Genomic DNA, 20,977 nt, shown 5'->3' with positions numbered 1-20,977 from the left:
TCCCCTTCTTTCTGTCTATCTTTCCCTCTTCCTCCCTCCCTCCATCTCTCTCTCTCTCTCTCTCCATCCATGACGCTAAGCAGTCTGACGTTAACACACACACTGTTGATTTTGTAAATGGCTGATGAGGCAGCCATATTGAATTTATAACCAATGGTGTTTTAACGTACCGTTTATGTCGTAATTTACTATAAAACGAATGAATTCAAGCGAATATGAACGGTCCAGGGTAAAGTACACACATCATTTGCTGATAGTAAAGTTACATTCAACTAAACATAATTTTCGCGCAGTTGCTAAACTCCAAAACCAGGCAGTATCGGAAAAATGCCCGCGTTTTCCATTTGCAGAGATAACTGTACATGTAAATGTTACGCAATATTTGCAGCTGAATAAACGAAAACTGATTCAGAAAAACTTACTAATTTACTCAAAACTGTTTGTTTGTTTAATTCTTAAAAACACCTAAAATTCCAGATAAATTGGAATCGTATCTCGATCATACAAACTGGTGGTTGACATTATAATTATCGGTCACACGTTTGGTATACAATGACATGTAATCAATCGATTCACCCGCCTTGACCGTCCGATCCCTTTTTAAGGCCTGAGGAAATGATATCTTACCGGGTAGCAATGTTCTTCATTTCAATTCTCATTTCTTGAACTAATTAAAATTATTCAACATGTTAATTTTATAAAATAGAAATTTTAATAAAATTCCTATGCAGCCTTTTTAATTAGGTTAGTCGCTCAGAAATGTCTGCGATATATTTGACCTTTTGTATATTTGGGTCGCACATCTGTATCGTATGTTGGACGGGTCACTGTAGAATATTCAGTGCAGTATGTATTTGAATATTCATCCTCTATGAGACCATGTGAATTGAGTCCTTCATTAGGTGCATTGTGCCTGTCCTACTAAGCGTATTGCTTTCCAGGCCATGAAACAAAAAATGGTGCGTATTCATGCGAGATATGCTTCTACGTTCAGTCATGTAAATTAAATTAAAATAGTTGTGTATAAAGTTTAGTAAGAATTACCATATGTTTATTTAATCTAATAAGTCTACTGAATGCAGCCAAAAGAAAAATATGTATACATACACTTTTTATAAAAAAAATGTTTTATGCATATTAATTTCTTCCAACATGAATTCGACTGTGTTAGAATAATCGTTCGTGTGAGACTTTTGATGTATTTAACGTTGTTTTGAACAATATTCCCTTTTTAAGTGGAAGGTGTAAACGTGATAGATTAATGCAGAGCATCCTGACATGCAAACTGCAGCCCCCAGTCCACAGAGCCAGAAAGTTTGTTTATTGACCTAGTGAGTTTAATTCTACGCCGCTCTTAACAATATTCCTGCAATATCGAGACGGGGGACACCAGAAGGGGATTTACACATTGTACCTATGTGAGGAATCGAACCAAGATCTTCGGCGTGACGAGCGAACGCTTTAACAACTAGGCTTTAACCACACAGCCGCTCATTAAACGATTGCTTCTAATGTAAATGGATAAAGTCAAGAAAGAATGTTAGATTTGTACTTTCCTACTCCTTCTAATCAACGTCAATCAACAGTCACGTATCTACTGGTGATTTCAGTTTATGAATATTGGTATTTGGACACACGTAGCTACACTGACACTACACTTGACTGTGTGTGGCAGCATTGTTCTCTTGTTGGCCGAGACTATTTGGAGAATAATTATCAAGCTGTTATCAAAGGATTAGGGATTTCTTGTCGCGAGTAAACTAATTTCGTTGTCAGGCTTTGGTGTGGGGACTTTCCCTGTTATATCTGGACAGACAGTCCATAACTGGGAGTTGATCATTTTCTTTCGTGGACATATAATACGTTGCAGTGAGAACGGTTTAGCGAATTAACGTAAGTTTCTTATAATAATCATTTAGCGCTTGGTGCAGGTACATGAGGTTACAAAACATTATGAGAGAGAGAGAGAGAGAGAGAAGAGAGAGAGAAACAGACAGACAGACAGAGAGGAGGGAGACGAGGTGGAGAATATCATCATAACCAGATATTTTTATAGTTTAATGAGATTGTTCCAAACAAGTCACTAGTTGTTACAAATCTTGAACGTAGTCATGATATGATATGGACCCGATATAATAGAGTGATATATTCATCTGTATTGCGACACCTCGGGGAAGAAGTAATTCTGTGAGTGAGTGGATGAGTGAGTGAGTGTGTGGATTGGTGGGTGAGTGACTGAGCATTATTCAACCGAGTGCCAGTTTGTTACTGGAGGAAACACCGAACTGGTGCAAAGCGCTTACCACTTCTAGGAATCTGCAGGCTCTGGGTTGGTGCCGACAAAACTAGAAACAGGACTGACCTAAGATTCTGTTAGGTTAAAGGGAGGTAACTATGCACAGCGAATTGCAACGCCTAACATTCCTTGACCTGTCACGACCCCGCATGGTGAGGACAAAGAACAGTTACTTATAGTTTTTTTTCCACGACACTCAACTGAGGTCAACGTTGACATTCCATTCTTTAGTTAAGACATAATATCATTTTCATATGATTTGCAAAAAACACCTGTTTCCAGGACAATGACATGCTTTACCTTTGTTATCACCGAGTGTAAGAGACAGGGGGTGAACGGGGTGGACATAAAAACCCTTTGTACAGTTTTTATATACATAGCGGTTTGTCATCTGCCTGTGACAGTGACGTAAAATACGCCATTTTGTTGACGTTTATCACGTTGGTGAAAACAACGATGAGATCAATTCTGACAACAAGGAAGACAGTAAGACATATTTCAACCATCGATGTGCGTCTCCTGATAAGGCAAAGGGACCCAACTCCGAAAAGACCAAATCAAATTGCCTATGCTTTATCCCATCTACAATAATCTTGCCGCACTTAGATCTATCAGTCTATTGTATTTATTAATATTATTTCCACTTTATTATATAAATAGTGTTATCACAGAAGCACTTAAAATTATATGCATACAATATATTTAAGTTATTTAAGAATGATATTCAGGATAAACAGAATGTACGATAGTAACAAAATTTAATGATACTTGGGGACAACATAGAGTTTGGGAGTATGGTATAATGTTTCGCCATCAACGATTATGTAATAGACGTATTTTAGAAGACATTTTGACTGTAATACACGAAAAAAGTCTTCCTTTACAGGCGAAGAGGGGAAGAAAAAGTTCGGACGCTTTCTCTCTTTTTCACGACAGATCGTACGTGTTGTCATATGAAACAGTATGTCCATCAAAGTCACATACCCCTTACTGTTCCTTAAACCCGAACGTGACTCTCCAGTCACGTAACAGGATTTTACTCTCCAGTCACGTAACAGGAATTACTGTCGCAGTTAAGTGTCACACACGACAAGGGAAGGTCGGAGGTACCGAACCATTCCTGGAAGAAAATACCGCCAGTTTTTGTCATCGGAAGCCATCCGTGGTTAATTAATTATTGAAATGAAATAATTTCCTCCGCAGACGTAGGGAGACATGTTCAAACAATTTCACGCCTTGCTCTTTGAGGATCCTCCCGCATGTCTGGCTAACATGACAGTAATTCCCCCTTGTTTTACGCCCTTCTTTTCTCCCCCCTCCTTGCCTCATCATTCTTCCATCTCCCTCCCCTATTTGCGCCTCCTTACAGTAACAGAATGCCCGAGGGGGAGGTCTATGATCCCGTGGCAGTCAAGGGACCCTCATTAATAAGACAATTAAACCAATAAGCTCACAGGTCGACGAGGCATTCGTGTCCAATGTAATTACGGGAACAGGTAAACTGACCTTACTGCCCATTATGTCGACTTTGCCTACACCTTTCTTTTAGCGAATGCTACCCCTTGTGTTAGCGGTGTCTTGAACGTCGCTCCCCCGGGACATGAAATTGGCTTTTGACAGTTTGATGACTTTACAGAAGAATAATAAACCAGCATCTGTTATTTCTCGATAATCAAAAGCCTACGGCTACAAATCAGCAGATATAGATTGGAGGAGATTTGAGACGAGTTCACCGCAATGTCCCTATAATGGAGTTTATCTACGTTGTCCCGTTTCGCCAATGCCGTTCCGATTCCTCTTCGATCGACCTATTCAGGCTATTCAAGACTTTTTGTTGATTTTGAGATGCTGGTTTCTCGAGAAAGGGGTTTGTTAAAGTTTGGAAAAGAAAGAATACTAAGGTTATTTTTTTGCATTTAAATGAATATATTTGCATATTTTCCGAGACCCCGAAATCTGATGAAAATGTTATTGGATTAATTAGTGGCTATTTGTTACGACTAATAGGATGAACTAAAGGACGGGTAGTGGGATGTTCCAGAACTACAGTATACGTAAACTTCGCGTGACAGTGAGAAATATTTTTGAATAGTACATGTATTTCCATACGCATATATACTCCATCTATCACGGTGGTTTCTTAATGACAGTAACGAGACCAGGCAAATACAGCGACATCATGAACACTGGGTGAGTTTAGTTTTACGCCACTTTTTGCAATATTCCATCAATGTGACGGAGGACACCAGAAATGGGTTTCACACAAAGTAGCCATATGGGGAATCGAACTCGTGGACTTGACGAACGACCGCTTTAACCACTAGACCACCGTACCGCCCATCATGGCTATAGGCCTAGGCAATTTGGAATACGATCACATGTGTGTTTGCGAGCCCGAACACCAGATCCTGTGAGTCGCCTCTTACGACAAACATGAGATGCTGAAGAACAATGCTAACCAGGATCAAGGGTGGTCAGTTAACGCTATGGTCCTGTACATACTAACTGAGTTCAGTGCATGTCCCTGTTATGGCAAACATTCGAGAGAACAATCCACATGAACACCGTGGCAAAATATTCATGGTTCACATTACGTGCAGCTTGAAATGCAGCGAACAGGCAATTACAACTGACTGACAGAGTTGGGTTGTACGCCGCTTTTAAGAATATTCCAGCATATCACGATGAGGGACACCAGATATGGATTCAATCATTGCAGTCATGTGGGGAATCGAACCGGCGTCTTCGGCGTCATGAGAGAACACTTTAACCACTAGGCTACCCAACGTCCCGGCAAATACAAACTTGTGAACATAAAGCGTTAAAGTCATAGAATAACCAGTCTTGAGTATCCCGTTGGGGGTAATGGGCCACGGAAATTGTATGAAATAGATCACTGCAAATCAATATACCTGTCCGCTAAAAGGCTGAGCATTCTGGCCCTTCAGGTAGAGACACATCAGTGTTGAAGTGAGAGGGATGCCGAGGTGACATGGACGTTGACGACACGGGGGCACTGTTGGTGCTAATGACAAGGGTTATTTTTATAGAAGAAATTGCATTCGAACTCAGGGGATATTATAACAGCAACGATGGACATTTAACATCAAACGATCTGTGTATGATACAAACTCAACCGCAAAATAAACGCAACTATGGCTTTTCAAACAGAAGACACAAACAGGAACCTCTTTTGTAAGATTTCATTTTTTTTCGAACTTTGCGTTTCTTTCGCTGTTCAGTGTATGATGACAAGATCTTGATAATGATTTTGGTGAGAGTGAGTAAGTGAATTTTTTACCCCTCCGTTTTAGTAATATTTCAACTAGCAAAATGCTAAATCCAGAAAGTTGCAATGAAATGTTTCTAGTAAAAGAGTAAGGAGGTCCGTGCGGTTTTAAGGAATATTCCAACCATATTTGGGCGTGCACAGGCCGTTTCAAGTACCGAATAGATGTGGGGAACCGAACCCTGTTTCGCCTCGTTATTATCTAGCATATGAATACCTACTGAACACCTGCCCAGAGCAATAGGCATAATATTCACACTCTACTTCAAGAGTTGTCATCTTCACTACAGAACTCTTCCGTACAAAACGACAGCTAAGGTATACAAATCAGTCGAGAACAGCAATATGCACATTCCACATAGAACATTTCAGTCAGAACCACCTATCCTATTCACCATAGAACACTTCAGTCGAAACCAATGGTTATTCTATTTACCACAGCACACTTCAGTAGACTACAGTCGATTCGGCACTTCGCACGTCTTAATGATATAAGTGCAATGACACTATTTTATATGGTATAAGTGCAATGACACTATTTAATGTGATATATGAAATTTAACAGTGCCTCAGTAATGTACCGACAACCTGTTGATCAACAGCTTTTTACTGTCCAGAAGCGAAAACCGAAACGTTCTGTCCAAATCCTTTAGCTGTGGCGTTGTGTTTCATGGAAATTATTTGCTCTTCAAGCTAAATTTATCCTAATACCTTCGAATTAACCAATTCCAATGCAACGGTAGAAGCTGTAAGAATGGATCTCCGAAACTCAGTGTTGATCTCGTCATGAAGTTTGCAAGCATCTACAGAATGATAAAATGTCAAATTCGTATGGGAGCTCAGTAATAATTATATGGAGAGATGAGCGATTTAAGCAATATCGGAGCAATATGACTATATCGAACTGTTTGGTAAAGCTTGAACCTGTTATCATAAACAGTCGGACACATACAACACTTCACGACAGAACTGGACTATTCTCAAAACGTTTGAAACACTATGAACACGTTTCTAGTTTGGAAAGACTCGCCGAAACACTGAAACACTGTAAAGATATTTGTTGTTTCCCTGCCTGGCGCATGGCGTGGATGGAACAAGGACTGGTATAGGAATCCGTATACACAGAGAGCTGTGTACCCATGTTAAACATTATCCACCTAACATAATATCTCAGTCTATAAGCCCCACAAAACCGGATATAAACAAGGTCTCTAAAACCAGCTGTAGTCTCATTTAATACAGTGTACAAGCAACGACATACACGTGCGGTACTTAGCTGCTTGAGTTCAATAATCCTGAACGCAACGTGCAGCCAATTCAACTCACACCACCTCCCACTTTAATCTCCCGGATAAAAACATTCCTGGGTTATGTAACCAGGGTGGGAGGGTTGGAGGTATTTAGCATACAGTAATTCCTTTTAACAATCTCCTAACTAATTGGGTTCACTGTTGTCATCCAGTTAATGAATTTGGCAGTGTAATGTTAAACACCGTGTGATCGAGCTCGGTTTATTGCATCTCCAGCTGTCCCACATCGTGTGTAGGCCTCTTATACTCCTTTAAGCTGTTCGCTTTCTGCATAACTTGTCGAATGCTTCATTCGACTTTTAATTCTGCTTTTCGTGATTTTGAGTGAGTGAGTGAGTGAATGAAGATTTCTAGTCACATGTCGTATAACTAAGTTTGTACATTCATGATAGAAAACCTTAGGTTGTAAAACCTGTCAAAGGAGAATTAAAATGACTAAAATATCACAGGAAGACCTGCAAATCATCAAACTACCCGTTCTGTGGATCGTGACAAGCGTAAACATTCCTTTAACCCAGCGATCGCTGACCACAGCACCCGATACCCTCGTTAAACCCCGGGGATGAGCTTGTCCAGGGTACCCGATACCTTAGTTAGCGCCCCAGGGAAGAGTTGCGTCCCTTGGTTGATCAGATGACCTCGAGACAGCTCGCTACCGGTGACTAATCATGTCAATTACGTGAGTGATCCCGGCCAGAGTCGGTGAATATCTTGAATCAATTTGTCATGGTATGTGAGCAATTCGGTAGAACATGTAGACGCCTTGTTGGAAACCATCGGCTGAGCAATGTGTGTCCAAGATCGTTTAGCTTTAATGCTAACAGTGACAACAATAGGCTCAGGGTTTAATAAACAGGATTTATCTGCTTACGTTGGGGTGGAGTTTCAGTAATGCTTTAAGTTGCAACGACTCCAGTCGTTGACGTGGCAGGGGTTTTACAGCTATTTAGTTCACAAACGCAATATTTCATCAGAAAGGGTGGGACAGTAGGTGAAGGAGTGTCAGTATAATGTTAGGTGGATGGAGACACAGGAAAGATACTGATCAACAAAAGAAACGCAACTCTGGCTTTTTGTCAAGTTTGGTACTAGAAGATATCACGGGAACGCTTACTTTTTCGAAAATTGCATTTCTTTTGCTGTTCTGCATATGTCAAGGGTAGTTAATGAGTGCTGCCTGAAAATTCAAGGACCGAAAGGCTGGTTAAGAATCCTGAAGGGTACTCTTGAAACGTGTCTGTTCACACTGCCGCAAATGGGTACCCGGTGGGATGAACTGGTAATGAGAATGCAAAACCGTTGTAAACAAAGGGATGAAGTCGTATACTTACCAGATAGCTGAGAATATAAATTGATTTCGAACTTAAGCTGTAAATAATGACCACGAAAAGAATATTTGTAAACTGGCGAGCAAAAGAAAGTACACAGGTGTAATTGTAGCTGCAATCCCAAATATGCGTACTAACTAGGAAAATTGTTGATAACACTGATTATAAAGAACGCAACCATCATGTTTAATTTGCCAAAATACAACCAAAAGCATTTGTATGTGTTCTGCACAAAGTTTCGCAACATTGTGATTATTACCCCATGTACGAACACTTTTCGCACAGAGGTCAGAAAACCCGTTACTTGACAAACATCAAAATCTTTACGAGAAACTGCCAAGACTGACGTCGGCGCAACGAGAACAGGCCACAAGAGTATCACAAGTGTGTGTTTCCAACAGCCATATTGCAAGGACATTGGGTTGCACAAGACAAATCATAATTCAGTCGTTTAACCGTTTCAGTATGGCAGGCCATATATATCCGATCTACCCAGAAGTGGACGTCTCAAAGGCACAACACCCCAAGATGATCGGTATTTGCGGGACATTCACTTACGCAACCGGATATTGGCGATGACGTCATCAGCAGCCACATCATTTTGTCATTGCGTTAGCCGAATCCCAACTTCGTGCTGCCGACTTCGTGCTGCCAAGTCTGCCGACCACTGCGTGGTATGGCGTTGACTTTAAAGCATCGTAGGAACCGTTTGCAGTGGTCATCACTACATCGCTGTTCATTGGTAGAATGTCATATTGCTGGTAAAATACTTTTATTGCAGTGTGTTTCAACGTACACTATCCATTTCATCTAAAGGTTTTGTTATTGTTTTCTTATTGGAAGAAACACAAAATGACTACTCTCGTTTGCTCGTCAGTTTACTTCAGAAAAGGCCGCGGTCAGCGTCGGGCGTAATGAACCAAACAAACAAAATATGCAATTATTACCATATCATGTATGAAACCTGCCCTCCCTGCCTATTTTCCCGGATAGTGTGCCTTTAAGAAACGCTTTCACGATTTTATAAAATAATCAATAAACATTTCCATCGCTATAATTTCCAGGGAAAATAAGTAAATATGCGACATTCAAACTCATTTTCCGCTTGAACCATAGTAACAAATTACAGATTTCTTTAAAACAAAGTCCCATTCATGACTCCTTTCTCTTTTCACAGAGTGTTACGTCAGCCTATACCCTGTCAAGAGCAGTGTCAAATTGAACTTCAAAGACGTCAACATCCTGACCACGCACAATGTCGGACACCTCGCACCTTTCAAAAGTTCGCTCTGTTTCCTCACCATCCATTTAGCGTTGGACGAAGACGCAAAACGTTGTGCCTCAGCGTTTCATCCAATCAATTGAAAACTGATGGGTCAAATGTGTTGAGATGTTATGCAAACCCGACTATTACTGAGAATGAATGCCCCCAATAAAGCCGAAATGGGAGTGGAATTGTTCCCGAGTCATGGCTTTTTTCACGGAATTAAACGAGTTTGTGTCTTCTTGTGTGAAGAAGGGATGTAGCAAGCCAAATCCTCGCTCGTCAGAGTGTTACAACGTTTGCTAACATAACACAGGCTTTATTTGACTCCTCTGGTCGCAAACCCAGCTCAATATCCGGATGTGAGCTGGGATGTCGTGAAAGGGAGAAGCAGCGACTAGCGATTACAGCTGCTCTTGTTATTACTGGTGCCGCTCCTTCACGCTGCTACAGCTGATCTACTGCATCAGATTACTGCTGCTTCAAGTGCTTCCTACTGCAGCAGATCTACTACATGTTGATTCAACCACGTCCTACTACAGCTGACCTGCTACACGCTGCTACAGCAGATCTACCACACCCTTCCACAGCAGATCTGCTACATACTGATTCAACTACATCCTACTACAGATGATCTACTACATGCCCCTGATCTACTTCATTACTACATGCTGCCACGGCTGATCTACTACATCCTACTACAGACGATCTACTACATCCTACTACAGCTGATTTACTTATATGCTGCTACAGCTGTTCTGCTACATCCTACCACAGCTGATCAACTACATGCTACATCCACTACTTCTTACTAAAGCTTATCTACTACATGCTGCCTCAACTACATTCTACTACAGCTGATCTACCGCATCAGATTACTGCTGCTTCAACTTCTATCCACTTCAGTTGCTCTACTACATGCTGCTAATCGGTTTACTGCTTACTGGTTTACTGTTTACTGCAACTTCTCCCTGCTACAGCTGACCCACTACATCCTGCTACAGCTGATGTACTATATGAAGTTGCACAAGAGAAAGCTGTAGTTACACCTGATTCATTACATGACGCGTTCATGCAGCTTCCTCTTGCAGCGGCTCCACTACATCACTCTACAACCGATTGTCTGCATCCTGCTACTTCATCCTACTGTGGCTTCTGTTACATCCTGCTGCAGCTCCAAATGCTGGTTTAAACACACGCTGCCACACCTGCTGCAACTGGTACTGATGCTCCTCACATTTGGTTACCACGGTAACTGCTACCCGTACGACTGCACTACTCTCCAAAGATGGCTTGTACCACACACGACACTACAGTTTCTGTTACATTACATGACTGTGACTAAAGGCTGCCACACATTTCACCGCTGCTGTTGAAACATTGTACTTTACTGATGACGAATTCAGTGTCCCCATTACCGTTATGAGAACTGCTATCGATAATGTTCCAACATTTGGCACTGCTGCTATGTTTCTACTGTCAGCCTTGTTGCTATGTCCGATGACTCTACTGTTGACGATGACGCTGCCGGTATTTCATTACGAAGACCTAATGGTTGCTACAAATAACACATATATTTTTGTATTTTTGTTACTCTAAGTGATACTGCGGATTCCGCTGCTGCTCTTAATATCAACTACTACTACTACTACTACTACTACTACTACTACTACTACTTGATAACATGTACTATTTCTCATGATTATCTTCATCTTCTAAGGGTGGTGTGGTATTCGAGTGGTTAAGGAATTGGCTCGTCACACTCAAGACTCGGGTTCGGTTCCCCACCTTGGAACAAAGTGTGAAGCCCTTTTCTGGTGTCCCCTGCCATGATATTGCTAGAATGTTGCTACAGTAACTTCTACTACTACTACATGTACTACTTACTACAACTACTAGTACTACTAGTGCTACTACAGCTACTGCTACAACATGTACTATTAGTAGTACTACTGTTAGTACTAGTATCTACCAATATCTAACTACAGACTAAAGTAATACTAAATACTAGCTACAGAAACTACTACTTCTCCTCCTACTGACGGCATAAGCAAGTCAAATCTCCTTATACATGACGTCATTTTCCACGAACACTCGAAAATAAAACTCTTGCGTCAAACATCCACCAATCAAATTCAATCCAGGATCTAAATGACTTCAAATGAAACGCACGTGGGAACAAAGAGAATAGGTAATGGATGTTCAACACTCCAACTGACGTCTGTTACTTTAATGTGAACGCCGATATCCTGCTTGTGGACTGAACTGTTTACTTTAGCCCATTTCAATAACAGCTGTTAACCCAATCTGACATATACGTAGTATCCTTTTCGCATCTACACCTGATTCAGAGGCAGGTGTGGGACGTGCAGTCAGCCCCTGTATATACCTGGAGGGGATCAGTCACGCATTCAAACAAATGCTGTTCAATAAAACGCCTTTTTATCAAATCTATCTCCCATTTTACAAATACAAATAATAAACATCTAATGCCTTTCATTTAGATACATATGTTTTACACTCTTTACTTCATGTAATCACTGCACAGGACGTGTGCTTGGAGCAGGTGATTAGGAATGATTAAAATATTATTTTGAACACGTATTATTGTTTTCTGTTGTCCTCCATAGTGTTACATTGTAAAGGAACAGTTCAGTCATATATTATTCTTATTTTTGCCATGTATTTGCAATAATTGACAATGTCATTGAATTATGTCATCCCTACTGACGTTCGTGTTAAATATGAAACCTGAGGTTCCGATCCTATGTATTTCACGAGAGGTAAATTAATTTTATTTATTCTAAATACATGCAAGTCAACAATACAGTCATACGGAACAAATGATGGAAGTGGCTATTATCTTAAATATTTCAGTATACAAATAAACAAACACATCAAAAAGTCAAATATGAAAATATGTATTTTTAATTTGATTCCTTTTACTTCAAGCTTTTCAGAATTAAGGTATATTTACAAGGAAAAGGAATATATAAAAAAATTGTAATTGTTTTGTTTTACAGCTAGAACATTTATGCTTCATACAATAATCATGCTACACCTTTGCTAGGTAAGGCTAATTAACATGTATCGAACTGAACATATCAGTTATTCGAGTAAGATAATAGTAACTTATCTTTAACACAAATATTTGAAGAGCTGCCAAGTCATTGTTACACGATAGTGTATTATATACTGTCATAGTTGTATTCCGAAGCCATGCATGCCTTTGTATGCATTAAGAAACAAACGTATCTGACACATATAGTGAAGCATGCATAATTCATACCGATATTCTTTTTGTTGTTTTAGAATAATATACAACAGTTTTGCTTCAGTCAACAACACTGCTCTGTTGAATATCAGAACGATGAGAGCTGCCATTATAAATTCCATGTTAAAAAAAAATGACACAAAAGCAATTCCGACAAAAAACTATTAATAGTTTTGAGGTAACGTTTCATCTCCAAAGTTGTGATATTTTCATTTCAAAATTACCCTTTAAATGATTCAGGGAGCCTTCCCCATAATTTGAGCTCATTTGCTTTTCAAAGTTTCTGTCATCTTTATCAATACATCTTCCTCTGGATTTAATAACGTTGACAAGCGAGGACACAATGACCAAGAAATTGTTTGTAGAGTCGAAGCAAAGAAAATCCCGAATTTGGCTATTGAGATATTCCCTTAGCGTTAATGATATGGTGCTTGGCCTATGACGGAGTAATGATAACCTATAAGACCTTCAACACACCGATGTTATCCTATTCGATATTGTGACAACATAATAACTGGTTCTCTCAGAAATCTCCGACACGAATCAAAGAGAAAATTTGGCAAGGCTAAAAAATGTCATTCTGAAATACAAACCATGGAATATCTAAGTGTGGAATTAATTCAACGGAGAATTCCACCATAACAAATATTTTGCTTCGTGTTTGGCGATTTTTGAGCGAAGCCTGATTTCTTCTGTCCCGGTTTATCCTTCATGCTGGCTGACGAATGAAATCAAAAATAAACATTTAGATTGCAGTGGATTAAATCTCTCTCTGTCGTGTAGTGATTATCGTGAGTATTCGGACCACTGTTTTCCTAGCAATTTGCGGCGACTACAAGAAGAAAGGGAACCGGGGTTCCTTTCTATCTGGTAAATGGTTACTAACGAGACTCTAGCCGATCTTTAACAGTTGTAGAAATTAGAGAGCACGATGGCGCAGAGCAGAAGACTTGACAACACAATGGAGGAAGGCTGATTGGCTTCATCCGAGTTCGTTCTTGGGAGCAGGGGAGCTATACTAAAGAGAGGGGGTGGGAATATGGGTGGATTAGGTGGGAAGGTGAGGGTGACCTGGGTGAATAAAGACACTTTGATGTTAGGAAGTAAGTTGCACAATATTTATAACAGAGATTTTAACAAGCGTTCTATTTACCTTTGAGTGGAGAAGGATGTTTGCATGTTTGAGCAAATCTTTTTTACATTGTTGATCAGCCGTTGCATAACATTTTGCCGTGAAATGTATAAAAAATACAACTCCAATTAAGGATACGAGAAAACGTAATGGTTAGGGAGGTAAATATTTACTTGAGGTTGCTGGTGCGTGTGGCCAGTTGTCTACTACAATTCAGAATTGCTCTCATATGTTTATGTTTTTGAATAAAAAACAAATTGTACGAATGCTGTTCTTTCAAAACACTATATTGTACTACACATACCTGTTCTTACGCGATACGTTTTATGTATTTCCGAAGTAAACATAATTCAACCAAACGCTACTAATATTTTCAAAACCAGAAAATACATTAAAATAAACTGCAATGTGAAATATTTACCATGACATGTCGAAGAACGTTCCAGCTCAAGAAATACACACTAAATAAATCACAATAATATGGAACAAAACAAACCCGAGGCTCATCCATATATCACGTGACTATAATTCAAAGAGAGAATAACCAAACGCTTCTTTAAAATATTTCTAAAGGTCCTAATTAACACAAGGTCAACGCTACGCATTTCTACACGCATTATTTGTTGATATACACATGATATACACACTAATGTTCTAATATTGCAGCTCAGCGCCCCCTATGGCTGTGAAAAAACCCACATGCTGCTCAACATTTACATACAGTGACAGGAAAATTATCCAGCATAATTTGTCGTCAACTTGTCGCCATCGCTGGGAAGGTTGTGTATGAGAACACACAGCTGACAACGATGTAATTATGTAATATATGCAAATTTCAAGACAATTAAATTGCATTCTTTAACCAAACATGGCGCACATCACAGCCTCGTTTTCGATGTATAATCCATATCTGTCACCATGGTAATGACATGATGCAAATTCATTTTCTTTGTTTTTTTAATTATATGATAGCTCCACCTGTGTCTACTTTGTGCAACACATTGAAACACAACACGTTTACGGATAATTGTATAAAAAATGACATTCATGCAAGCATGTGATATGTTAATTTTAGCATATTTCACTTATATTGGGAAAATGTTTGGTCTATTGTACAATGTTTGACACTAGCCAGAGGGATGGGTGGTCTCTGAAAGCTGGGTCACGATGTGTTAAGTCTGAATAACTTATAAATAAAAAACCTGGGGTGATTGTGCTTACTGAAGCAGGATATTGAAAAGTTGATAAGCGAGTTGATTATGACAATACAGTTATAGTCTTGTTCAAATGTTGTTCTAGAGCTAGAATGAACAAAAACAAAGAACACAGATTAACATATACATATTTAACAATAATGACATCAGTTGTGTAAAAAGCAATAAAAAGCATTCTAAAATGATGAGAAATTTTTGCTAAAAGTAATGAGTTCGTTGTTCGCTCTGAATCAAGGTAAGAATATGTTTATGAATCAGTATGAAAAAGTGATGGTACTGTTCCCATTGTCTGGAATATACAAAAATATATATCATTTCATATGTAATGGTAATATATTAAATTCATATATAATATAAAACATAGGAAACTAGAATAGGGTAGGACGGCTTGCGGGGAGGGGGTGGGGGCGGGGGAGGGTGGTGACGGTGAAATAACTTAACGTTCAGTATCCAGACACCATGACACAGAAACGTATATAAGTAAGGAAAACTATGTTGAATCATTATATAGCAGGGAGAGAACATTGTTGTTGTTTCAGTAAATTTTATGGGTAGGGGTTTCGCTCCATCAAGACTGGACCATGACATGTATGCAGTAGTGAAGTCCTTTTGCAACTCGTTTCCGAATCTCCAAATATTTGATCCATTGACCAGATTTGTTGATCACAGTATTTAGATCCACCTGCTGCCAACATCAACAATGTGACATCCACATGGTTCCTTGTAATCTGTTGTGTTGACCAACACAATGTATAACACGGAGTCATGCATAGGGTTAATCCAACGTAAGCTTTTAGAAGAAACACTCGAGAATGGAGTGTCGCTCAAATGTGTTAGAGACGCGAAAATGCTGTAGAACAACAGTTTGTAAATGCTAAATTCAGGAACACACAAACCAGTGATTGGTATAATATATAATATGATAATATATGAAAATAATATTGGTAACCGAGTCATTTAAACAACTGGTATGACAAAAATGGGTTCGGAATGAGTCCAACGTTGAACCTACTGTTGACTCGTCGTAACGGTTGGCCGGAAAGTCCATCGTACGTTACAGCGAGACAGAACTTTCAAACTACTTCCTGGAGGGACAGATGAGTCATGTCACAGTAGCTATTGCCAGCCAGTCAGCTGCGAGATAGACTTATTCACTGAAGCTCCGATGTCACCCCTTTATCATGGACATGAAGAAATGATGAACAGCTTTAAAAGTTCAGCATCAATGACGTGCTTTCACTGTATACTTAACAACACATACTACTCTTCGTAGTCTTGATCTCCTAGAGATGGTGGGGTAGCCAAGTGGTTAAGGCGTTGTGTCCTCACGCCGAAGACCCGTGTTTGATTCTCCACAAGGGTACAGTGTGTGAATCCTCCCCAGCCATGATATTGCTGGAATATTGCTAAAAGCGACGTAAAACTAAAGTCGCTCTCTTGATCTCTGTATCAAACAAAGGGCACATGTAATTAAGTTGTCAAAGGTGCTGCAGTTGCCTCCCCTGGTTTTGTCAGGAAGGTATGTAATATTCTCCCTGGTTCAGCGACTGGAACTTCACGCTTGTGTCTTTCTTCCCATGTCAAGCTAACACTCCGTGAAAACTGAAATATTGTTCCAAGCCTCCTCACTCCAAACTCGCTCACCCAAACGAAACACAATGTCTTGCAGAGAGACGAAAAAAGGCATTTTTATGTTTTTAATTCATGTTCATAACGTAAAGCATGGTTGCTAGAGCGATGGACGCTTTTTCATATATAATTAATATAAACATGACTGCGTTCACGAGTTAAATGTTTGTGGCCTCTGCATACATTTTGTAATGAGTCATTAAGCAATAAACACAAGGTGTTTCATGAAATGATGTCATACCAACACTTTCAAATATTATGATTGCAAATGGATTTTACTGATTTTTCTTGCCCATTCAGAAATATTATTCAGAAAGTTTTCTGGAGAATAATCAGCTTCGATTTTCTCAAATACATGTTCAGTTTGGCGTAAAAGGCAACATCTTTGTGAAACTTATTCGAATGGATCAGTAATGGCACCAGGTGTTGTTGAAAAAATACTAAGCATATTACGTTTCAAAAGTTAACAACCATTATTCACACAGATTGCATAAAATGTACATCCATTGTGTCACTCTGTGATATGTGGAGCGGGGGGCCTAGCGGTTAAAGCGTTCGCTTGTCACGCTGAAGACCTGTGTTCGATTGCCCACATGGGTTTGATGTGAAGCCCATTTCTGGTGTCCCCCAAAGTGATATTGCTGGAATATTACTAGAAGCGGTGTGAAACCCAACTCACTAACATACATGTGGGACAGCGTTTCTAGGAAACGAATGACCTATCTTTGAACACCATGAACAACATTCTTGTCCATTTTTGGATTTCATTATTCTGTTTCCGGGTGTCAAAGCGCTTCAAGGTCCAGCGTCGGGGCGGGTCGGTTTCAGGCTGGGTGTCATGCTGGTGTATGGTGGGCAAGATCTAACAGTTTTGAGATATGAAGGGTTTTGAGTTTGAGATGAAACATGCTCTGTGTGATACGATATGATACTGTCGACAAAACGCCAGTTGCTATATTCCGAACTTCTCGCATTCTGATTGTCATGGTTTAGCATTCACGAACATACAGCGATTGTCTTATTTTTATATTTTCTCATCATAAGTCAGATAATGCCCGTATCAACGTTTGTGAAATGTGGACACAAGTCACATATTCATCTATATTCAATGTACTACATACAACCAACTGTCGGTACAAACCCATTCGATGTCTACAGTCAATGCTATCTTCAGTGTCTGACACAACTTTTGAACTCTTTCATCTTCCAATCTTGCATAACAATGATCATTTCTGTTGAATATGCACGTTGTATGACAAGCAGTATTTAATGAAGTATATCACATTACGCCTATTGTGTGTGATGACATGAACATATGTTGTGAAAATATAGTTTTCGCTTCTTTGAGTCACAGCTTGTTGACAAGCAGAATGATCTTTATCTCGTATGTATTTCCTTTTATTAAAACATCTAACTGTGATTGTTTGTTGTGATGTTGCAGTGATTGTTAGTAAGATGAATGACCACATCTACGTAGATCTGTGAAAACATAAATTAAGTAGACACGGAATCACATATACAGTTGTGAATATATTTTATATAGCAGAATATATTTTGATGGAACTGCAATACACTCATCTACATGCATGGATAGACTTAGGGACATTAACATTGATTGATGTTTACAGTGTATATCATATTGATGCTTATATGTACAATATATCAGTGCAGGTGGGTGTGTCGATGTTACAGCCTATATTGGTATCTAAGGTGATGGAGTGCAAATGTAAATATGAAGAAAATGTGGACAAATAAAAATACCAACTAAACGAACTAAAAATGCTTTATGGTTCAATTTCTTTATAATACAAGGTCACAACGTTTCGAGACAGTTCGTAGTCTCTTCTTCAGGTGACTTCACTTCACTCCACCTGAAGAAGAGTCTAGGAACTGTCTCGAAATGTTGTCACGTTGCATAATAAATAAGTTGAACCATAAAGCATTTTTAGTTTGATTCCACCAACTTCTAAATGCCTTTGAAACAACTTATACCAACTAAACGATTGAGTGGATTTTGTGCCGCATTATTCTAGCAATGTCACGGAGATAGAAGTACTCACAAATACTCAGAAATACTAACAACATGGAAAAGAAGAAATACCCACAAAAAAGATACAAGTAGATAGAACATGACGAATAGACAGAAATACAGTAAGGCGAGATATTAGTGGACTAATATGCACGTAAATATCATTATACTTACACAGGAGAATCTGTTTTACTTTCGGGTGACATCCTCCTTAATTCAGAGGGCAATGGATTCGGACCTTCTACAACAAGATACTGTGACGTTACAGAATTTGTTTAAATAGTCAAGAATTTAAATAACCCCCATACAAATAGAAAGAAATACCAACAACACGGATAAGTGAACATAAAATGAAAACGGGTAGATAACAAAAGTACGTATACGGATAGAGAGAAATTTCTACAATGCAGACAGGTAAAAACATCTATAATACGGAAAAAAATAACCACAGCTAGTATATATTAACATATCCACACGGATAGATGTAGAATTTAGATATACATAGGTATCATGCATAAATAAAGTTGGATATGTTTAGATACATATAAATTAAAATGTATAGATTGTAGATAGATATTTGCGATGTAGATAGCGATCTGGAAATATAGATGTACATATATAGGGTTAGACAGACATATAGAGATTTAGACCACAGTAGGGACAGTTGAATAAATAGAGATTTATGGATCTATATAGAAAGACAGAAATACTGAAATCCTCTCCTCAATATGGAGAGAATGAAATACAGAAAAATGGCCTCAGCATGGCGAAAGGGAAATAATAAAATGTTGGCCTGTATATGGAGAGCTGGAACTATTGAAATATTGACTTCTCTATGGAAAAATGGAAATATAGAAATTATTATGATACAACGGGTACTGTGTTGCTTTTGATCTGCTTGCCAAACACTTATTCTTTTTTAACCCAAGATTGTTGTTGATTGTTATTCACGTTTTAAGTCTATGATTATGAACTCTTTTGGTTACCAATTTTCTTTCTTTCGTGTAAATAAATGATTAAATATATGCTCAGAACACACACACACACACGCGCACACACACACACACACACACACACACACACACACACACACACACACACACACACACACACACACACAGCCAGAAATGCTGAGATATTTGTCTCTATATCCCTATATAGAGACAACAAAATGCTGAAATATCGGTCTTATCATGCGTGATTGAAATATTGAAATGTTGGCTTCTATATCGAACAGACTGAAATATTGAAATATAGGTATCCAGTGAATGCGACCAGTACCGTTTTACCATTGGGTGTGGTCAGTTTTATTATTCATGACTGATTGTCGAATTTAATACGGTATCCACGCGATGTGTCATTTCCCAAAAGTGAAAACTCTAAACATTTTTTGTTTGTTTCTTAACAACTGTTGTTCGATCGTCAAGGGCTAGATCAATAACCATAGTCAATAATGATATACCCATTGTGTACCAATTTTCTTTGATGATATCAAAGTCATGGAATACTATGTGTTATATCATAGTAAAAACTACATTTTACTCTTTTTCTCTAAATTCAAGCAGAAAAATAATGATAGTAATTTTCTGAATGTACATTATCATTTGGTTTACACGACATGTTTGTTTTCAATTTGTTGATGAAGTGGTATATATATGTTACCAAGTACATACCATTCTACTGGTTATCGAGCCATGGCAGCTCAACCAAGATACCAAGAATCCGTTGCCGTAGAACATACAAAATGTGACTGTGTGATCGTTGGTTTTCTGTTTTGTTCCAACAGTGTTTCAGTGCATTAAGATACATGTTTCCAATGCATTTCATAATCATATGAAATCAAGATTGCTGTATTCATGTATTCGTATTTCCATCTATCCTTGTATTTCTGCATTTCAGTTTTTCCATGAAGAAGAACATATTTTTCTGCATTTTTATCCATCCATATGGGGGCCTGTATTTGCGTATTTCCATACTCATATTTCAATATTTCTTTCTATTCTTTACTCCCCATAGAGGCCAAATTTAGGTATTTTCTTCTATAGATCTATCTGTCTATCTATCTATGTAGTGGCCTATATATCTTACTGCATTTCAGTCTAGCCTTTTGAGGCATACATTTCTACATTTCCATCTATCCGTATTGACACATACTTCTGTATTTTGGTCTAACCGATTTGAGTTTAATTTCTTCATTTCCATACCTCCTATT

Source organism: Haliotis asinina, chromosome 7 (genome assembly GCF_037392515.1).
Source record: "Haliotis asinina isolate JCU_RB_2024 chromosome 7, JCU_Hal_asi_v2, whole genome shotgun sequence".
NCBI lineage: Eukaryota > Metazoa > Mollusca > Gastropoda > Lepetellida > Haliotidae > Haliotis > Haliotis asinina.
Note: the sequence above shows the minus strand (reverse complement) of the source record.